Below are 18,617 nucleotides of genomic sequence, written 5' to 3' on the forward strand. Positions count from 1 at the left end.
AAGTCCAGAGAATGCCCCTCAAAATCAATAAGAATAGGCCCACACCCCGTCACCTAATAGTAAAAATTTACAAGTCTCAATGACAAAGAGAAAATCCTGAAAGCAGCCCGGGAAAAGAAGTCTGTAACATACAATGGTAAAAATATTAGATTGGCAGCTGACTTATCCACAGAGACCTGGCAGGCCAGAAAGAGCTGGCATGATATTTTCAGAGCACTAAACGAGAAAAACATGCAACCAAGAATACTATATCCAGCTAGGCTATCATTGAAAATAGAAGGAGAGATTAAAAGCTTCCAGGACAAACAACAACTGAAAGAATTTGCAAATACCAAACCAGCTCTACAGGAAATATTGAAAGGGGTCCTCTAAGCAAAGAGAGAGCCTACAAGTGGTTAGATCAGAAAGGAACAGAGACCATATACAGTAACAGTCACCTTACAGGCAATACAATGGCACTAAATTCATATCTCTCAATAGTTACCCTGAATGTGAAAAATGGGCTAAATGCCCCTGTCAAAAGACACAGGGTATCAGAATGGATAAAAAAAACAAAAACCCATCTATATGTTGCCTCCAAGAAACACATTTTAAGCCCGAAGACACCTCCAGATTTAAAGTGAGGGGGTGGAAAAGAATTTACCATGCTAATGGACATCAGAAGAAAGCAGGAGTGGCAATCCTTATATCAGATCAATTAGATTTTAAGCCAAAGACTATAATAAGAGATGAGGAAGGACACTATATCATACTCAAAGGGTCTGTCCAACAAGAAGATTTAACAATTTTTTAAATATCTATGCCCCCAATATGGGAGCAGCCAACTATATAAACCAATTAATAACACAAAAATCAAAGAAACACATCAACAATAATACAATAATAGTAGGGGACTTTAATACTCCCCTCACTGAAATGGACAGGTCATCCAAGCAAAAGATCAGCAAGGAAATAAAGGCCTTAAATGACACACTGGACCAGATGGACATCACAGATATATTCAGAATATTTCATCCCAAAGCAACAGAATACACATTCTTCTCTAGTGCACATGGAACATTCTCCAGAATAGATCACATCCTCGGTCCTAAATCAGGACTCAACCGGTATCAAAAGATTGGGATCATTCCCTGCATATTTTCAGACCCACAATGCTCTAAAGCTAGAACTCAACCACAAAAGGAAGTTTGGAAAGAACCCAAATACATGGAGACTAAACAGTATCCTTCTAAAGAATGAATGGGTCAACCGGAAATTAAAGAAGAATTGAAAAAAATCATGGAAACAAATGATAATGAAAATACAACGGTTCAAAATCTGTGGGACACAACAAAGGCAGTCCTGAGAGGAAAATATATAGCGGTACAAGCCTTTCTCAAGAAGAAAAGAAAGGTCTCAGGTACACAACCTAACCCTACACCTAAAGGAGCTGGAGAAAGAACAAGAAAGAAACCCTAAGCCCAGCAGCAGGAGAAGAGAAATCATAAAGATCAGAGCAGAAATCAATGAAATAGAAACCAAAAAAAAACAATAGAACAAATCAACGAAACTAGGAGCTGGTTCTTTGAAAGAATTAATAAAATTGATAAACCCCTGGCCCGACTTATCAAAAAGAAAAGAGAAAGGACCCAAATAAATAAAATCATGAATGAAAGAGGAGAGATCACAACTAACACCAAAGAGAAATACAAACTATTATAAGAACATACTATGAGCAACTCTACGGCAATAAATTTGACAATCTGGAAGAAATGGATGCATTCCTAGAAACATATAAACTACCACAACTGAACCAGGAAGAAATAGAAAGCCTGAAACAGACCCATAACCAGTAAGGAGATTGAAACAGTCATTAAAAATCTCCAAACAAACAAAAGCCCAGGGCCAGACGGCTTCCCGGGGGAATTCTACCAAACATTTAAAGAAGAACTAATTCCTATTCTCCTGAAACTGTTCCAAAAAATAGAAATGGAAGGAAAACTTCCAAACTCATTTTATGAGGCCAGCATCACCTTGATCCCAAAACCAGACAAGGATCCCACCAAAAAAGAGAGCTATAGACCGATATCCTTGATGAACACAGATGCGAAAATACTCAACAAAATACTAGCCAATAGGATTCAACAGTACATTAAAAAGATTATTCACCACGACCAAGTGGGATTTATTCCAGGGCTGCAAGGTTGGTTCAACATCCGCAAATCAGTCAATGTGATACAACACATCAATAAAAGAAAGAACAAGAACCATATGATACTCTCAATAGATGCTGAAAAAGCATTTGACAAAGTACAGCATCCCTTCCTGATCAAAACTCTTCAAAGTGTAGGGATAGAGGGCACATACCTCAATATCATCAAAGCCATCTATGAAAAACCCACCGCAAATATCATTCTCAATGGAGAAAAACTGAAAGCTTTTCCGCTAAGGTCAGGAACACGGCAGGGATGTCCATTATCACCACTGCTATTCAACATAGTACTAGAGGTCCTAGCCTCAGCAATCAGACAACAAAAGGAAATTAAAGGCATCCAAATCAGCAAAGAAGAAGTCAAATTATCACTCTTTGCAGATGATATGATACTATATATGGAAAACCCAAAAGACTCCACTCCAAAACTGCTAGAACTTATACAGGAATTCAGTAAAGTGTCAGGATATAAAATCAATGCACAGAAATCAGTTGCATTTCTCTACACCAACAGCAAGACAGAAGAAAGAGATATTAAGGAGTCAATCCCATTTACAATTGCATCCAAAACCATAAGATACCTAGGAATAAACCTAACCAAAGAGACACAGAATCTATACTCAGAAAACTATAAAGTACTCATGAAAGAAATTGAGGAAGACACAAAGAAATGGAAAAATGTTCCATGCTCCTGGATTGGAAGAATAAATATTGTGAAAATGTCTATGCTACCTAAAGCAATCTACACATTTAATGCAATTCCTATCAAAGTACCATCCATCTTTTTCAAAGAAATGGAACAAATAATGCTAAAATTTATATGGAACCAGAAAAGACCTCGAATAGCCAAAGGGATATTGAAAAAGAAAGCCAACGTTGGTGGCATCACAATTCCGGACTTCAAGCTCTATTACAAAGCTGTCATCATCAAGACAGCATGGTACTGGCACAAAAACAGACACATAGATCAATGGAACAGAATAGAGAGCCCAGAAATAGACCCTCAAATCTATGGTCAACTAATCTTCGACAAAGCAGGAAAGAATGTCCAATGGAAAAAAGACAGCCTTTTCAATAAATGGTGCTGGGAAAATTGGACAGCCACATGCAGAAAAATGAAATTGGACCATTTCCTTACACCACACACAAAAATAGACTCAAAATGGATGAAGGACCTCAATGTACGAAAGGAATCCATCAAAATCCTTGAGGAGAACACGGGCAGCAACCTCTTCGACCTCTGCCGCAGCAACATCTTCCTAGGAACAACGCAAAAGGCAAGGGAAGCAAGGGAAAAAAATGAACTACTGGGATTTCATCAAGATCAAAAGCTTTTGCACAGCAAAGGAAACAGTTAACAAAATCAAAAGACAACTGACAGAATGGGAGAAGATATTTGCAAACGACATATCAGATAAAGGACTAGTGTCCAGAATCTATAAAGAACTTAGCAAACTCAACACCCAAAGAACAAATAATCCAATCAAGAAATGGGCAGAAGACATGAACAGACATTTCTGCAAAGAAGACATCCAGATGGCGAACAGACACATGAAAAAGTGCTCCATATCACTCGGCATCAGGGAAATACAAATCAAAACCACAATGAGATATCACCTCACACCAGTCAGAATGGCTAAAATCAACAAGTCAGGAAATGACAGATGCTGGCGAGGATGCGGAGAAAGGGGAACCCTCCTACACTGTTGGTGGGAATGCAAGCTGGTGCAGCCACTCTGGAAAACAGCATGGAGGTTCCTCAAAATGTTGAAAATAGAACTGCCCCTATGACCCAGCAATTGCACTATTGGGTATTTACCCTAAAGATACAAATGTAGTGGTCCAAAGGGGCACATGCACCCGAATGTTTTATAGCAGCAATGTCCACAGTAGCCAAACTATGGAAAGAACCTAGATGTCCATCAACAGATGAATGGATCAAGAAGATGTGGTATATATACACAATGGAATACTATGCAGCCATCAAAAGAAATGAAATCTTGCCATTTGCAACAACATGGATGGAACTAGAGCGTATCATGCTTAGCGAAATAAGTCAAGCAGAGAAAGACAACTATCATATGATCTCCCTGATATGAGGAAGTGGTGATGCAACATGGAGGCTTAAGTGGGTAGAAGAAGAATAAATGAAACAAGATGGGATTGGGAGGGAGACAAACCATAAGTGACTCTTGATCTCACAAAACAAACTGAGGTTGCCGGGGGGAGGGGGTTTGGGAGAAGGGGGTGGGATTATGGACATTGGGGAGGGTATGTGATTTGGTGAGTGCTGTGAAGTGTGTAAGCCTGGTGATTCACAGACCTGTACCCCAGGGGATAAAAATATATGTTTATAAAAAATAAAAAATTAAAAAAAAAAAAAAAAAAAGAAAATGGACTTAATACCACTAAGATGTACATGCAAAAATGGTTAAGTCGTTGCCTCCAGAGTTGGATTCCATTATTGTTCCCATTTTAGAGACAGGAAAACATAAACGGAGATGAAGTCAACTTGTCTTGGACACAAAGCTAATGGTTGGCAGGGTAGGGATTCAAAGCCAGGCAGGCGTGCCCTGGAGGGGGTCATGCTCTATAACCAGTGAGCCATACTGTGAAATTAGAATTAATGCTGAGGATTTGGTAGAAAATCTACACTGGAATACTTTGGTTAAATGACACAGTTAGTGACCCAATGGGATGATACTCAAGAAGGCATTGTCTTTTGAAAACAGAGAAGCCTCTCTATTTGCTTAGTTGGATTTGTTCTCAGACAGTTCAACTTATTTTTTTTATTTCTTCTAAAAAGTTGTTAAATACTCAAGCTGCTATCTTGAGTGGCTCTAAAAGCTGTTTGAGTCATTGATGGTGAAAGTTGGGTGTTGATAAAAGATGCTGCGTTACTCTCGGTGGCCCAGGAACCATATTTCAGGGTGGGTTTGAGTTCTTTTTTTTTTTTTTAAGTTTTTTATTTATTTCACACACAGAGAGAGGTCACAAGTAGGCAGAGAAGTAGGCAGAGAGAGAGAGAGAGAGGAGGAAGCAGGCCCCCCGCTGAGCAGAGACCCCCCCCCCCAATGCAGGGCTCGATCCCAGGACCCTAGGATCCTAACCTGAGCTGAAGGCAGAGGTTTTAACCCATTGAGCCACCCAGGCGCCCCTGGGTTTGAGTTCTTTATAGAGCACAGCACCATCTGACTAAGATGGAACTTTTCCTGGTGCCTTGTCACCACCAATGAAATGGTAATGTAAATAGGACCCCTCACCAGGCCAGGCTCCAGAAGGTTACCTACCAGAGTTGGTGGAAAGGACTCCAGAGAAGGAAGTGTTTGGGACTCCTCAAAAGCCTCTAAGCATATGCCACCGAACCAGCTCCCTCCTGGAGTGGGCTCAGTCCGCACAGGAGGCAGGATCCCCAGGGTCCTGCACGTTCAGTGGAGGTCCTTGGTTTTGCATTCGATTCTGTACAGTAATTCTAAAGCATGCTGGATTTGGGGACCAACTGCTCTAGATTAAAGGAAAGAACAAAAGGAAAATCTATATGCAGATGTCTGGGTGTTCAAACATCCTGCCTTTAGGGCAGTCATCGAATCCCCTTCTGAGATGGAGGGTGAATGGAGAATTCTGGTGTTCTTGTTTGCCTGAAGGGTTTAACTTTGCTTCACTCTATTTTAATATTTGGCACATATAACCTGTATATAACCTGTATGTATAGTAAGGAATTTGTTTGTGTTTGTGAGCTGTAGCGTGTATGTGCGTGTGTGTGTGTGTGTGTGTGTGTGTGTGGTGAGGAGGAGGCTGTGGGCTTGAGTTGCAAAATCAGCTCATAAGGGTTTTCGTCCCATTCTGCTTAGATAAGTCTACTGAGACCTTCAGAAAAGGGGTCCAGCGGAGGCCAAACAAACACAGTTCAGCAAACAAATCCGACCAGAAAGTAACAGGAATTCCTCACTTGTATTTCTTGGAGTGAAGGGGCTACTCGATACACACCTGTCAGAGCACAGTGTTGAGAGTGAGCAGCAGACCCAGAACGCCGGGGTGTAAAGACCCATGCTGTCACTTACTAGGTGAGTAACTCGGAACGATTTTTTTAATGTGGTTAAAGTAAGGATTCATTTAGGATAGAACTACTGTACAGGAGTGTTGGGGGATTAAAATGAAAGGAAATAGAGGAAAGGTGCTTAGAACACTGCCAGGCACAGGGTAAGTGGTCGAGGAATCTTAACTCAAGAATTTCTCATCTCATTTCCTCTTGTTCTCTGCAAGCTGTGCAACACTTCTAAATCTTACCCCAAATTCCTTCTCTAGTCTTTGACTCCTCCTTCTCTTGCTGCTTCCCTATCTTCAAAGCCAAAGAAACCATTTTAAAGAGGGGGAAAAAAAAGTCAGGAAGAGATTGTGAACCAGAACTCTGGGTTCAAGTGGGAAGATGTCTAGGAAAACATAATTTTTCTTCATACACACATAAGACACTGTACTCATCTCATTTTCTTCACCACTGTTGGAAGCAAGCTCCGAATAACAATTAAGAATAGGAGCTTTGGAATCGAAGGCCTCTGGGTTTGAATCCTTGCTTCTTTGAGACCACAGCAAGGTTCTGAAGTTGATGGAATCGCAGCTGCCTCTTCTCTAAAGTGTCATTGATGATGACCTCCCCTTCGGGCTATGAGGTTTAACTCATACTACAATGTGGGGGCCTGGAGGAAGTAGTTGGGAGTGACTGCAAGTCACAGCTATTCTGTTTTTGTAGTGCTACCAAGAGCTGAGACAAGATAGGAAGAGAACATGAAGGTAGAGACTGCCCAGCCTTATCCCAGGTTCCTAGAAAACCTACTTTCAGCTTTGTCCCTCCCACTGCAGTCCCTAGAACTTAAATTTTTAGCCTACTGACCCTTGCTGTTTTTACCCAGAGTCAAAGAATCCATCCTTTTCCTAAAAGCTAAGAAAGATGGGAAAAAACAAAGCCTAATTTACAGGTTGTCCTTCTCTGAGCTTACAAAAAGACCCTCAGAGGGCCCACGAGCAGAGGACAGGGGATGGGGTGGGAGCTCAAAAGCAGAGAGGAGGGGGTGTGGGTCCCCCGGCCCCTACAGCAGGCCTTCTTCCAAGTCTAATTGCAGCACATTCTTGAGATCTGCCGTCATTCATTGAGCCATGATGCAAATGCCCCCTCAGCATTATGGGTGGAGAGGAGTAAGCGTATCTATGAAAGACACACCAAAACATATGCTGACCCCTTCAAACCTATGACCATATTCTAAGTGGAGCCAAACTAAATGAAATCAAGGTCTCTGTCCAGCATTTGAGAGCCAGTGAAAATAGGAACTTAGTGTTTCTCTAAATTCACAGAGTATATTACCTTAGTCATAAAATTGGGGACTTTCAAATCTAATTTGTTCAGCACTAGTGCTGTTGAAGGCTGGGCAGGGTTCCAAAAGAAATCACCTCCACGCAAACAGAGATTAGCAGCTCTCCACTGGAGACATATGGGAATGATTCCCTATAATCTCCAGTAATTGTGGCTGCATTACATTCAAATCCTGTTTTCAATTTTCTTAAACTTCTAGACTGATTGTGTTATTAAATCATGCTGGCTGATGTGTTTAATAAGGACCTATTAAATGTTTATAAAATTAGGGAAATAAATATGGGCTTTTAGTTGGATTGCCCAATGGATCTGGTAACCTATTGTTAAAATAACAGCCCTGCTGTTAAAACTGGGTCTCCTGACTACATACATTGGTCCTCACTTTAAAACACCAACCCAACATTCAAGCAGAGCTGTTTATTCTAACACTCCATTTGCAAAAGAATTTGGCTCCCCCGTCCCCTTCCACCCCACAAAGAAAGGCTTAGGTTCAAAGAAGACCAACTAAATGCAAGATGTGGTGTCTTGGCTGACAAGAAATGTCACCTCACCTCCACTGAACCAGTGATGATACTGATTTCCAGAGAAGACCCAGAGAGACCAGTTTTGTTGTGGTGGTTATCGTTCGAGACTTCCCCTGGCCTAGTTTCAAGCTGGAAATGGCACTGAAGTTCTCCAAGGCCTTCAGCAGGAAGGTTGGATCAGTCTTTAGAGGGGGAAGGAAAACTTGGCTAGGATTTATACAGCAGGGAGAGACAATGAATAAAATCCCTTCTTCATAGGGGCTTACTTGGGAATGACTCCCCCGTCGCATCTCGGTGATCACAGATGATTTGAGTGTAGTTCTCTGTGACATGGCTCAGATGAGCTCTGTAGCCTCTGCCTCCTGGCATTTAAAAGCGAAGACTAGAAATGCCTGCAGAAGAGATCCAGACACGGCTGGGTCGTGCCTTCTTAAGACAGAAGGTACGTAGTGCCCATGACGCTGGGCTGCTGGGCAGGGGAATTTGTATCCAGCTCTGTATTCAGTGCTGTTTTGACCTGGGAAAAGCATTTCCTTATCTTTGAAATGGAGATGTCAACAGTATCCACACCTCTCGGGGTTATCATCCAGATTAAATAAAACCGTAACAGGGGTGAACTGTGGTGTTCTGGCTCGTGGTAAGGGCCCAAAGACGGTTACTGAAAAAATGAGAAGTGAAGAAGTGGAAGTCACGGTCCAAACTGTGATCTCTTTAAAGTGCTAAAAATAATTACTATACTATGTTAAAAATAAATATTAATACAATATTAACCGTCTGAGTGCACTCCTAAGTGTGGCATTAAACACAGTATTGCATGACTCTCGTCCAAAGCAATTCCCTAACACGGACACAAAACCATAACTTCAGTCCTCCCTGCCAAAACACTCTCGGCCACCTGGCCTTAAACCACAGTTTCCTATACCCTCGACCACAGCTCCAGTAATTCTGTTATCTTCAAGGCAAACGCAAACCCCACTTTCTTGGACGACTTAACCTTTGAGTTTCCCCTAAGGAGGAGGAGGGCAATTAAACAATCTTTCTGGCACTTAAAACAAAACAAAACAACAAACCACATCATTATCTTGGTATAAACACACCCCCTTAAAATATTCTAACAACTGTGTACCAGCCCCCCGCACTCGCCCACTGCTGCCACCCCCCATTCCAGAATATTGTAAAGCGACGTGAGAGCTGGCCTGGTTCACATTAGGGGCTCTGAAAGGTTGGAGGAGAATTGGATAGAAGGTTAATATTTGGCAGAACCTTGTAAATGACCTGATTGTTATTTTATATTGCCTACAGTCTCCAAATCACTGCTGTTTGCCAGAAAGGCCCCAAGTGTGGCCAGGTAGTTATACACAACAGTGTCACAAGCCAGCTCCGTGGAGGGACGCACTTACTCGTGTGTGTGTGTGTGTGTGTGTGTGTGTTTTCCGTGAGTGCACAGGCACCCGCTGTCTTTCCTTACACCCAGCCAAAATACAGCAGAGACCCCAGCACAGCAATTATTTTTACGGATTTTTTTTTGGTCTGCCCTCAGGGGACTTCTCCCAGTTTAATTGTCTAAGGGGATTGTTTCCTTGTGGGATTTTATTTCAAAATGTTCCTGTTAAAATTTCTTTCTTAGGGGGAAGGAAAGAGACGCCGGATTTTTTTTTTTTCTTTTTAAATCTTAAACACATAAAGCCACAATCACATCAAAATTCACCAAACTGTGTATCCTAAAATTAATAGAGGTGTTTCGTGATGCATAGATTTTTAAATTATTTGTCTAAAGATATGTTTAGAATTGATTATATTAAAGGTGTATAAATCTTGGGTTCCCTGCCCCCACTCCTGCGCCTTGGAAATGAATTCGAGCAAACCAACTGAATTTTAAGTTAAGACAAACAGGGGGCGAGATCATTTGTCTCCAGTTATACATGAAATAGCTTATAATAGCGGATGCTGAGTTCATGAAGTCTATGTTCGACCCCCTTTGATATAAATTCCATCATCAGCTCACAAAGAAATTGTGTTTATGCATAAGACAGTGCTCTCTAACATGAACTCCTATAAATTATGAGAACAGAAAATCCAAATTTATAAGATGCCATTTCTGGATTTATTTTTAATGCTCTCTCCTGCATATTACCAAACAAATGCCACATTAGCAGAGGATGAAAGGCTTTTTTTTACTGGCATAAGCTATAGCCATGAAATTCACAGCACAGGCTGGGGGACTGTGAATGAAGAAGCAAAGAGAAAGTAGGAGAGGGACCACAGCGCTTCTGAGTGCTTGGGAGGTCTGAAGTCCTGCTATTGGCTTCCCTACAGACAAAGCGGTATTTTCCTTTGAAAGAAGGTGCCTGCCCTGATCTATTAATGATAGTAAGCATAGGTGATTGTTTTTGTTTCCTAAGAAATAAGAGTTTGTATTTCCCTTCCAAACACCACCCAGTAGGGTCAGATCCGATCCTCTTGTGCATCTTTCACTAATTCATTCAATTATTCATTAATTCATTTTCTTCATCATTTGTCAACTGTTTAATATGTATCAACCGTTCATCTAAGGAACTGAGGACATGGACTCTAGCAAGAAAAGCAATACAGGGTAGTAGTTAGAGCACAAGCTCTGGAGTCCGAAGAAATAATAATAATAATATTGGCTAACATTTATTGAATGTCTACTTAGCGCCTGTCACCATTCTAAATTTTTACATGTGGTAACTCATTTAACCTCCTCATATCCCTATGAAGCTAGACACTTTTATTTATTTTGACAGCGAGAAAACTGAAGTTAAAATTAGGTTCTCATAGTTAGCAAGGAGTAGAATGAGCATTTGAACACACGGCTTCAAGGCCAGGAGAGTTAATCACTAGGTTGAAAGGAGTAGGTGTCCCTAAATCAATCAGGCAATCAATCAATCAATCATCAGTCTTCCAGCTCTACTCTTCATTGGCCATGTGACCTTGGCCAAGTTGGTTAACCACTCAGTGCCTCAGTTTCCCCAACTAGAAAATGAAGATAATAATAGTACCTGCGTTACATTGTGAAGTCAAAGATTAAGGGAAGAGTTGTCTGTGCACAGCACCTACGATAGTCCCTGGCACAGGAGTGTGCTTGGTGTTGGCTCTCAATGTTTCTTACTATCGTCATTATTTGATAAATCTCTCACTCATTACACACAAAGGATGCATTAAGACATCAGGATTTAATTCTTTCATGGAATCTGTTTGATGAAGGGCCAGATTCAAACAGTTATCAACCAGTAGATGTAGGAACAAGGTCAACTGACTGGTCCAAGGCAAACCACCAGAATGGCCAAGTAAAATCACTGCAATCATTTTGTAGTTCAAGAGAGGTTTGGGGGTTGTGGGTAGGCGGGATTCAGTGGTGACCTCTGAGGTCAGGCAATGACCCAAGTCTCCATGTTGTCCCCTTCCTCCCCAGTTGTTAGTTTCTCTTCAGGAAAGGCTTGAAGCAGTGCCTGTGAGCACTTAAGACTTTCGATTGTGTCCTCTTTTTAAAAAATCCAAAACTCATGAGGGCAAGATGTTAAAATATCAAAATACACAAGAACACTCAAATAAATGGCAACTATTCAGTAATACCTCATTCTGACCAAGGTTTGGACACCCACCCTCTTGGGTCTCTGTCTTCAGAAATCAACTATTGTTTGTTGACTGTTTTATCTTCTGTCTCAGACAGAGTTCTTGGTGGCAAGCAACAGAAATTAAACAGGGCTGATTTGTGCAGAAAAAATATATATATATCAAAAGGATATAGGATAAAATGCTGGGGGAACAAAAAAACTGCTATCCTGGAAGATGAACCACAACCCACCACAAAATGGTGTGAGCAGGACCGTGCTTTCTTCAGCATTGAGCACTCTGTCTGGAACTTGTACACATGGACCAGGCAGTCCTGGAGATCATCCTTCTTCTGCTTTCCTGCAAAGTACATTTTGCTGTGCTCACCATCACTGCCAAAGAATTTCCCACAGTTCCTGCATCTTTGCAGCTCTATCCTCAGGCATGAAACCAGGAGTAAGTACGTATGATTGACCAAGCTTAGGTGCATGCCCTCGTTGACAGGGGAGTCTTGAAAGCAAGTTTCTGGTATTTTTAGATTCTGTAGATGGAAAAAGACTTGTCCTGTCTCTAAATCTCATAAAGTGAAGGACTGCAAAATAACAGGGAAAAGGTTTAGCTGCTACCAGCCAAAAATAATGGCAAAAGTCCACTCCATCTTTCCAGTTTGAAGAGTGATTCTCTAGGGATGATTTTGCCTGCCCCCTCTTGGGGTCATTTATCATGTCTGGAGACATTTTTGAATCTCACAACTGGGAGCAGTGTAACTATCACCTAGTGGGTAGAGGGATGAATTCTCCACCATGGATAGGATGGCCCCCTCCTAACCCAGAGCAAAGGATTAAATGGGCCAATATGTTAATAGTGTCAAGATGGAGAGACCCTTAGTTACACTGAAATCTCCATGTGGATAGAGACCCTCTCTGGTTTTTTTCAGTTATGTCCAGCAACCATCAAGGGAAGGGCTCTATATTTGACTAGATAAACAAAAGAAGGTGCATTAATAGCTGTCCTTGATTGTCCACTAGTTTTAATAGCAAACGGACCAACCAATTGTTATTTCTTTTAGTTTCTGACTTCTTCCCAGGCACCATGGCTTCTAATGTGCGGCTGTCTGTGAAAGAGAAACCTGATACATGTTTGTCAAATGAATAAACTCAGGGTAAAATCCAGAGTCTAAACAATGCTTCCAAAGCCCTCAGTGATCTGGTTTTCTTTAAACTTTTCAGCCTCCTCTCCTACTTTCCACCCTTCTCACACTGCTCCCACCATACTGCCTTCCTTGTTATTCTTCCCATATGCCAGCCATGTTCCTTTTCCCTCTGTCTGGAACGTTCTCTGTCCTCCCAACTTCCCAGATAGCTGCAAAGCTCAATCTCTCACCTCCAAGAAAATCTTTGCTGAAGTAATCTCTTTCCAGTTAAGTTTACCCTTAGCAACCTGAGGAGGTATACTTGCTACCCAAACCTTGGCATTCTTGATAATTTTTCACGGCTCCTTGCATTGTACAGAGCTTTATATATAATTGATATGTGTTTGTTATCTAACAATTTAATGTATAATAGATAGTGTGTATATATAATTGAGATATAATTAGTATACAAAGAACTACACATAAGGAGTACATAAAATTTTATGAATTTGGACATATCCAAATACCTGTGACACCAATAGCACATTAAGGTAATAGACATATTTATCATCTCCAATAGTTTCCTTGTATCCTTTTGGTTTTTGGTTGGTTGCTTGTTTGGGTTTTGTGTGTGTGTGGCAAGAATACTTAGCATGAGATCTACCCTCTCAACAAACTTTGAAATGCACAATACTGTATGAATTAGAGGAAATATATTATATAGCAGAATCTCTGAAATGTACTCATTTTGTATTATTGAAACTTTACACCCATTGAACAACTACACTGCTCTCTCACTCCCTACCATTATCATCACTTTTAGCATACTACAGAATTTACTAATATGTTGTATTTACATCTTATTATCTATCTTCTCCCTCCTAGAGTGGCACTTTTTGTGTATCTTGTCCACGATGTATACCAAGTGCCTAGAATGGTGTCTGACACATAGTAGATGCTCAATAAATGTTTGATGAATGAACAAATAACTAAATCAACTGGAAGACATGGGACAGATCGAAATTACAAATGGTACCTCTGAAAGACTTTTTAAAGTTCACAGAATGACAGATACATGCCGGCACTACAAATGCACAGGACTCCTGCGTGTTGGACAATGTATAAGGCTGATCCTGGAAACAAGGCACTGCGCTGTCAAAGGCAGTTTCCTAAGGCTTACTGGGTGTCAGGCAGGGTCCCAGGGGCTCCAAAAATAGCCTCTACATCTCACAAATCTTAGTATCTGAATTTTACAAATGAGGAAATGAGGCTCAAATAGATTAAGAAGCTTTCCTAAGGACAACAGAGCTGGAAATAACAAAGCCAGGACAGTGATCTGGGTTATTTCTGATTCCAAAGCTCATGACCCTGAACCCTACCTAGAAGAGCTTTGAGTCTGGCCTGGTGGAAACTGTTCTCACGGTGCTAGATCTCTAGAGCCTGCACCAAGTGGCAATACGAAGTAAAGAATTTCCAGACTAAAAGACAAAGAAGGAAGTGAAGTCATAGTGTCACCACATAAGTGTTCTCTCTAAATCATCATTTAATTTTCTGGCTACTTAATAATAATACACCAATGAACTATGTCTACTTAATGATTTCATGTTAATAATCAGATTGGTACCTCTTTAAAACTCAGTGCATTCTTTAGACCAGAAGACTTGTCCCTATTTTATAGATAAGGAAACTGAGGTATAGAAGGAGATAGTGACTTGTACCAATATGGCCAGGAGTGGAATTCAGTTTTCCTTTAGTGTTTACACACGTACAGATGTGGATATATGTGCCTACATGGGGTATATGAGTGTTCATGTGTGTGTATGTGTGTGCAAGCCGCAGATGCTAATGTCAAGAACAACACGTATTGACCCCCCCCCCCCAGCCCTTAGGTTCTCTGCACACTCCAGACACATCTGGAATTCAAGGAGAGAGGAAGATTCTGAGACACATGCTGAATGATAAGAGTCTGGACATCTGGTCTCTAGACTTGACCTTTCCACCATCCTCACTTTTCAAAAGAGGAGTTTGGTCACATGATCCCTAAAGTAGCATGACTCCCTGATACTAATGTGAGTCCTGAGTTTCTGCACATGCTGTTCTCTTCTTGCAGTGTGTGTGTGTGTGTGTGTGTGTGTGTGTGTGTGTGTTCTCTCCCTTTAACCAGTCAATTCGTATTCATTCTTTACATCCTGGCTTGAACCTTACTTCTTCAGGAGGATCCTACTCTTTCAGGGGGTTCCTGAACTTGCCTTTCATGGCATTTAGCACAGAAGCTTGAAAGCGTCCTCTTATTTGTATGTTGTTTGAATAAAGCCTATCTCTTTGAGTTGTGCCTTCCAAGAAAACAGGAGCATTGTGACTTCCCTCACTGCCCTACACCCAAGGCCAAGCCCTGAAATATGGGAGGTTGCTCCATCACTCTGTGTTGAATGAATGTAAGATAGTACCTGGGTTTGAGCTTGGTTTCTACTAATAGGAATTTGTGTGACAAGGAGCACCATTTAAAGATCAGTAAACCAGCAACCATTCTCTCTTCACAGAAATGTTTTAAGATTAGCCATACGTACTTTGGACTTTTGACTGGCTGCTTTAATGCTTCTAGTAGCCTGAAAAATTTATATCTGTAAGAATTTTGTAAATCTATGACATAAATATCAGACCACTTGGATTTTTTCATTCCACAGCAGCCTTGCTTTTCTTCATTACCTGAACTATATAAGGTGGTGCCAAAAGCTCTTGGGGTAATTTTAAAAATTAAGAATGCTTATCCAAGGAAGCAAGATGGCAGAGGAGTAGGAGACTGAAATATCATCAGGTCCCAGGAGTTCCGCTAGATATTTATCAAGCCATTCTGAACACCTACAAACTCAACAGGAGATCAAAGAGAAGAGCAGTAATTTTAGGAACAGAAAAGAGACTACTTTCTGGAAGGTAGGACAAGCAGAAAAGTGAATCTGAAGCAACAGGAAGATAGACTGCGGGGGGAGGGGCTGGCTCCTAGCAAGTGAGAGAGCAGTGGAACACAAAGTCAAACTTTTAGAAGTCTGCTCCACTGAAGGACATTGCTCCAGAGGCTAAGTGTGGGTGGAGCCGTCATGGCGACAGTGTAGTCTCAGGACCTGTGGGGTCACAAAAAGACCAGGGGTGTCTGAGTGTGGCAGAGCTCCCAGATATCAGAGCAGGGAAGCCTGTTGCTGAGATGGAGCTGAGGAGTGAGCTCTCAGCTCGGGATTACCTTAAATTGTTATCCAAGGCACAGTCAGGCCACTAATCTTCAGGCAGTGACCTCACAAGTGGCAGATGCGAGGAAACCCCCTCTTTCCTCCTTCAGGAGAAGCGGTGCAGGAGAATGCTGCAGGAATCAGCTGGGTTTGAAGACTCCAAATGGGGCCATGTACCAGAGATAGAAACAGTTGGTCAGGTGAGCACAAAGGCAGCTGGAGACCAGGGAGATGGGAGAGATTGACTTCTTTTCTCTGAGTGGCACACTGAGGGGTCGGGCCAAGAGCTCTCGGCTCCTCCGACCAGAAACTAGGAGGCTGCCATCTTCATTCCCACCCTCCAGAGCGCTACAGAAAGCGTTCAGGGAACAAAAGCTACTGAGAGCGAACCCAAGCAGATTACTTAGCCTGGCTCCCCGCAAGGGCAGTGAAATTCCACCTCAGGAAAAGGCGTTTGAGAATCATGGCAATAGGCCCCTCCCGAAGAAGATCAGCAAGAACATCCAGCCAAGACCAAGTTCACTGATCAATGAGAACTCTGGAACTCCAAAGCTAAGGGAAAGAAACACATATAATTCATGGGTTTTTTCCCCATGATCCTTCAATCTTTCAAAGTTAAATTTTTTTAACTTTATTTTTTCTTATTCTATTTTTAAAAAATTTTTCTCTTTCCTATTTTAATGTTTTTTAACTGTTTTATCTTATCAACACCTTCTTTAAAATTTTTTTTAAACTTCCATTGTTATAGTCATATTTTATTCCTTCATTGTATTTAACCTTATTTTTTGTATACATCTGGGTTTTTTTTCTTTAAAATTTTGGGACACAATTTCTTCTAATAGATCAAAATACACCCTAAATATAGCGCATGTCTTTGTTCTAGTCTCCAGCTTGATTACGTTTTCTTCTCTTTTTTTTCTTTTTCCAGCCAACTTCTTATCTTATCAGTTCCCTTTTTTAGAATCTTATTTGATTTTCATCTCTACAGTCATATTCCATCCCTTCATCATGTTTACCCATATATATACATATATGTATATAAATGGGTATGTATATACATATACACATATATATGTATACCCATACACATATATGTATACCCATATATGGGCATGTATATACATATACACATATATATGTATACCCATATATATACATATATGGGTAAACATGATGAAGGGATGGAATATGACTGTATATATGTATATGTATATATATATACATATATATGTATGTGTATATATATACATATATATGGGTATACATATATATGTGTATATGTATATACATGCCCATATATGGTTATACATATTCAAATACGATTCTAAAAAAGGGAACTGATAAATAAGAAGTATATATATATACATATATATGTATGTGTATATATATACATACACATTATATATATATATATATATATATATACACATACATATATATATATATATATATATATAAAAGTTTTTTTCTTTAAAATTTTTGGAAGTAGTTTCCTCTAAGAGACCAGAATACACCAAAAATCAAGTAGATGGCTCTGTTCTATTCACTAGTTATAGATAGATAGATAGATAGATAGATAAATATAAGATTTATATATATCTATATATATCTTATAGCTGTCTCTCTCTATATATAAGATCAATCGATAGATAGATAGATAGATAGATATCTTCCCTCCACCCCCTTACACTTCCCCCTGGTTTCGGGTCTCTTCTGAGTTGGTTAGCATATATTTTCTTGGGGCCTTTGTCACCCTTTTAATATTTTGTTCTCTCATTCATCTATTCTTATCTGAATAAAATAACAAGGCAGAAAAACTCATCTCAAAAGAAAAAAAAGGACAAGAGGCAGTACCAATGGATAGGGGCTTAATCAATATGGACATTAGTAACATGTCAGAACTAGAGTTCAGAACAACAATTATCAACATGCTAGCTGGGCTTGAAAAAAAATGGAAGATATTAGAGAATCCCTTTCTGGAGAAATAAAATCCATTTCTGGGGATTTTAAGAAAATTTAAAATTTAATAAAATTTTAGTTAAAGAGCTAAAATCTAACCGAGTTGAAATTTTAAAAGCTATTAATGAGGTGCAATAAAAAAATGGAAACTGTTACTGCTAGGATAAATGAGGCAGAAGAGAGAATTAGTGATATAGAAGACCAAATGATGGAGAATAAAGAAGCTGAGCAAAAGAGAGACAAACAACTACTGGACCACGAGGGAGAAATCAAAAGATAAGTGATACCATAAGACAAAACAATATTAGAATAATTGGGATCCCAGAAGAAAAAGGAAGAGAGAGGGGCAGAAGGTATGTTGGAGCAAATTATAGTAGAGAATTTCCCTAATATGGCAAAGGGAATAAGCATCAAAACCCAGGAGGCACAAAGAACCCCCATCAAAATCAATAAAAATAGGTCCACACCCCCTCATCTAATAGTAAAACTTACAAGTCTTAGTGACAAAGGGAAAATCCTGAAAGTAGCTCAGAACAAGAGGTCTGTAACATACAATGGCAGAAAATATTGGATTGGCAGCAGACCTACCCACAGAGACCTGGCAGGCCAGAAAGGACTGGCATGATATATTCAGAGCACTAAACAAGAAAAA

The sequence above is a fragment of the Mustela putorius genome, unplaced genomic scaffold, assembly GCF_011764305.1.
Source record: "Mustela putorius furo isolate JIRA1106 unplaced genomic scaffold, ASM1176430v1.1 tig00000145_pilon_pilon_pilon, whole genome shotgun sequence".
Taxonomy (NCBI): Eukaryota; Metazoa; Chordata; class Mammalia; order Carnivora; family Mustelidae; genus Mustela; species Mustela putorius.